Below are 4,937 nucleotides of genomic sequence, written 5' to 3' on the forward strand. Positions count from 1 at the left end.
TTTTTTTTTTTATTTATTTTTTTTTTATTGAAGACATCAGAAGTCATACAAACCAAACTATGAACTTAAAAGATATGGAGGAATAAAGTAGTGATTTTACTCAGACTGTTAAATATTGTCCACATTCGTTTTCAAACATCTAACAGTTGATTTGTTAAGATTTAAACAAACTTCCAACTCCTGTCAGATTCAAATTAGTGAGCTTTACGGTGTGAAAAAGAGAAGTCATAGATCCTGCTGTAGGCAGGCCAACAGGCCTGCCGGGGCTGGATAATGGTCCTTTAGAGAAAGATTGAAGAGCTGATTGATTTCAACTTCAGTGTGTTGAACAGAGCACCACTGGACACCTCATCAGGATTCACAGAGGGAAAGGAAGAGGGAGGAAGATAGACAGCTGGGGGCCTAACAGCAACACAAATGTCACTCAGCCTGACTTGCTCAGTGACAGTCTACAAATTAAACACTGTACTGTAAATGCAACCCTGTCTGAGAGCTGACACTATCAGAGCACTGCAGGTTTAACACATCAGAGAGAAGCTGAAGTTTATTTCCTACAGAACTACAGAGCCTACATTTCCTGCAGAAATGAAGAACATCCCTGAGGTTCTGCTCATACTGAAAAGAAACTTAAAAAAAAAAAAGGGAAGGGAGAATATAAAAAATAAATGCAGTTACTTTTATTTAAGTTACAACTCTGATAGAAGTCATCCAATATAGTTTATCAGAAATTATAATAGGCTTGTTTTAATTGCTGATATGAATCATAAAAAGTACAACACAAAATAAAAAACATAAAAAATAAAAAAAACTTTTTTGTATTTTCCATATCAGTGATCCTACAGCTGGATTTACATTTTCTCTTCTGGAGTTAATAGTGGAGATCCACATTTTCCATTCAACAAGGAATTAATTAATTTCGGGGAGAAATGTCAGCAATTCAGAGACTCAGAAAAACAACCTGTCACGTTAAGGATGCAGCTACTCCAAGACCTTATTTAAAACATAAATCGTTCTGCATCATGTTTTCCTTCAGACTTTGGGAAATGAAATATTTTCTATGTAGGTACTGCACAAAAATCATACGTTTTAAATCAAGACTGACAAATACCAATGCATAAAATAAAACGAATATGCATAAACTTTTCACAGGGCCTACAGTATGTTGCAAAATTCTTAACCAAGTTTTCATTTTAAGGCTCAAACAATGCAGGATTTAAAAGATTCAAGTAAATAGATGTCAAAGAAAGAAACCATTATTGGCTAAGAAACAATAACACGCTCCAGAGAGAAGTAAAACATCTTGTAATTGGGGACCAAGAAACAAAGCTGCATAGCAGCCCCTAGTATGTCTTTTCTGTATGATTATACTGTTATTAACATCAGCACCAGTTACACTAATACCTGCTTTAAAGGGCCTTTTCACTTTTTTGGTGATTAGCTGATTTAAAGTTTCTCTCCTGGTATTGCATTGCTTAAACTTTCTTGTTTTTATTAAAATGACACAGCACAGAGGCACTAATCATGGCACCATATCAATGAGCTCTAAGCACAAAATCCATAAAGACTTGGCTCTACCACACCAGGCTGTGCCCCTGAGACAATCCAGCACATAACTGCAGGGTTCAAGATGTTAGCAGGCAGGGCATACATTGAAAACCATAACCAGGAGGATGGCATAGTAACATCCCAGTATAGTTTGGAAGTCCCTAGATCAAAACGGGATACGCCCCCTATAAGTGGGTGGTTGAGAATGACCCTGCTAAGGTCCTGTGGGACTTTCAGATACATACGGAAAAATTGGTCAACCAGACATAGTAGTGGTGGACAAGCAGAAGAAGACAGCCGCAGTGATAGATGTAGCTATATCGATGGAACTGTAGAAGCTTGCAGCTTGGTAGAAAACATGCAACAAGAAGAAATGAGAGTGAGACAAAACTCTCACTCCCATTTCTTCTTGTTGCATGTTGAAGCTCTACTTGGAACCTTGTTAAGATCCAATCATGTAATATATGATTTTTTTCCTATTTTTCAAGTGGTCTTAAATTTTGATCAGGACTGCATATATAGAATCAGTCAAAAGTTTTAGAACGGCCCAAAATTTTCAGTTTTGCATTGAAAATTATGCAGTTCAATGTCTCATTGCGCTGTTTAACTGATGCTCACAAAGGTATGGTACTACAGTGTGTTCCAGCACTGCTTTTATACAAATAGAGGGAGTGGAGTGCAGATCCACTGAGCGCAACATGGCAACTGCTTCAACGCTACCCGAAATTGAACCTCCCCAAAAGTAAAACAGTATGTATGATGTGCCACGCAATGCTCAATTGGTGGGAACTAGTGCGTTAGCACAGTTAGCTTGTTAACGTGTGGATGCCGTCCAGCCCCATGCACGGGGCGATCCGCGGTAACTTGTTAACGGAGATTTGCCGCGTTATGGCGTTAATGTCATTTTAACTAGATTAACGCTGACAGCACTAGTGGGAGCACAACGAATATGACTGCACATTTACTCCGACATCATCCTAGTGCAAAGACAAGTGGAAGCAGACAAAAAACTGTACTTTTGAGTTAAAATATATATTTATAATTTTAATAAATGACAAATTAAAAAGGCATGAACATTTTTTTGTATCAAAAAAATATCGAACCGTGACACCAAAGTATTGAACCAAACCAAACCGTGAATTTTGTGTATCGTTGCCCCCCTAATATATATATATATATGTGTGTGTGTGTGTCTTAGCATTGGGGGTTTTGTGCAGACTGATGAATATAGAATATTAATGAATATACAACTTGCTCTCTAGCAGCAGCTCTTCCTGCTACATTCCCTCTGCACCTGTGTACCCCAATTACTCAAATTTACCTTGTTAGGTGCAGGGTGAGTGGAGCAGTTTGAAAGGAAAACAGGTGGTCCATGAGAGTGTTCTTTCTTGAATGTTTAATGAAAGCATGAAGAAATTCAACTGGCATCATACATGTAAACAAAGCCTTCTTGCTTTTACAAAAACATAATAACAAGGTCTCTACAGGGTGAAAAAATAGATCAAGCTTTGTGGGGAATAAAACTGACTTATAAGAATAATTACAATGATAATAACAATAATAGTAATAATGATTACTGTGTTACAGTTTGTGAAATAAGAGGCCCCTTCCAAATGTGTGTTAAATAAATTGCAGTGACTCACAGACAAAAAACTCTCTTGCCCTTTTGGTGGCTTTTGGAGGACTCTTTGCTATGCTGAAGGGCTGTAATTTTAGTTAGTAGCTTATTTGGAAACCCTGCTGGTCAGTTCCAAGCATTCACTTCTCCCTGAACACAGACGAGTGATCATCAGTTTTAACAAAACATCACAATACTACAGCTAACTTTATTGCATTGGCTCTGAATTGACCCAAAGTCATTGATATCTGATACAACTTTCTGACCTTACTGATATCCAATCCAAATATCATATCGCTCCATCATATGATCTTATTTTAAGTTCATGACTTTGGTTTTATATAATATTTTGGAATCGTGGTGAATTCTCCCACTGGTTTGATCGATGGCAACAATCATTACCCTCCACACTAGAATATTGCTATGCTGGAACAGGAACAGATCCATCTGACACTGAGCTCATATGTTCTTTTTAGGATATCTCTACACATTTTAGCCGTATGTGGACATGTTTGCTGTTTTCCGCCATCTCAGGCTGCTTTCTGTCACAGAGACTGATGCTTGTCATTCTGTGACAGCTAAAGCGTTCCACTTGACTGAACAATAAAAGAAGGGATCCATCATTGGTGACAGCTCTCATCCATCATCTTGTATTCTGTGCTCTGTTTTTTATGATTTAAGCTGTTTAGTATCAACTGCCTCTGCCCTGGACAAGAAACAGCTTTCCCCTAGAGGTGAAATTCTGCATGGTTCCTGCTGTTGCATGTTTTTCATGTTTAATGTTTTCTTCTAGCAGTGATCAAAATAAATTCAGGGTAGATTCAAAATGACTGACTATCTCAGAAAATTCTCCCTTCTGGAAAGGCACAAAAAAGTCAATAACTAGAAATTGAGTTTTCTTATTTAATGAAATGTTTATACCAATATTAACTACTGGGTCCTTTCATTTCCAAAGAATTCTCAGAGCTTACTGCCTAAATGTAGCCAGATCAACCAGTTTGTAGGCTTTGACACTAAGTCAGCCCATCTCCACATGACATTTGGCATTCTGCTATTTAAAAGTGAGCTTAAATCTACAATCAAACAATCAAAAGAACAGTTTGAAGTTGGAGGAAGTGAAACCTAGTTAGTAGATGATACTATTTTGGCATGCAATTGCTAACAATACTAAACTTTGCTCTAACAATGCTGCAGTACACCACCTCATAAAATATGAAATTATTAAAAAGGTGTGCTAATTTACTCATTCATTATTTTTTATATTTAAGTGCCTGACCTAATAGTATTTGGGATATTGTGACAATCTTTCTGCCAAACAGAAGTGACATGAGAGAGATTCCCAATCACATGAAAACATTTTGCATTTTTAATCCTTTCAAAAATCTACACAATTCTTGCACAAAAGTCTTTTTCCTAGGTTTTGCAGTATAACTAATTTGCAACTTTTTAAAGTATCTATGTTTCATATTCATCTCACAACTGGTGGATTTAGACCTGCGTTATTCTCCCAGCTCAGAGCTAATGCTCTCATCTGCTAATGCTCTCATCACTGATGAGAGCATTAGCAGCTTTACTTATATCAGCAGGTGGTGATAAAGGTGAACTAAATAGTGGAAGAAAAGATTCAAGGATAACTTCTTTGCTGGATTTACACTACTGTACACAAAACGATGTCATATACAGTGGGGCAAAAAAGTATTTAGTCAGCCACCGATTGTGCAAGTTCCCCCACTTAAAATGATGACAGAGGTCAGTAATTTGCACCAGAGGTACA

General features: G+C 37.3%; 1 protein-coding gene across 2 annotated transcripts in view; it reads right to left on the reverse strand.

The window, feature by feature from the left end:
• The window catches only part of LOC102195555 (metabotropic glutamate receptor 8-like), a 134,609-nt gene that overhangs the window by 68,740 nt on the left and 60,932 nt on the right, over positions 1-4,937 (reverse strand). The gene's annotated exons all lie outside the window — the stretch shown is intronic.

This window comes from Pundamilia nyererei, unplaced genomic scaffold (assembly GCF_000239375.1).
Source record: "Pundamilia nyererei isolate P.nyererei 1_Seehausen unplaced genomic scaffold, PunNye1.0 scaffold00201, whole genome shotgun sequence".
Taxonomy (NCBI): Eukaryota; Metazoa; Chordata; class Actinopteri; order Cichliformes; family Cichlidae; genus Pundamilia; species Pundamilia nyererei.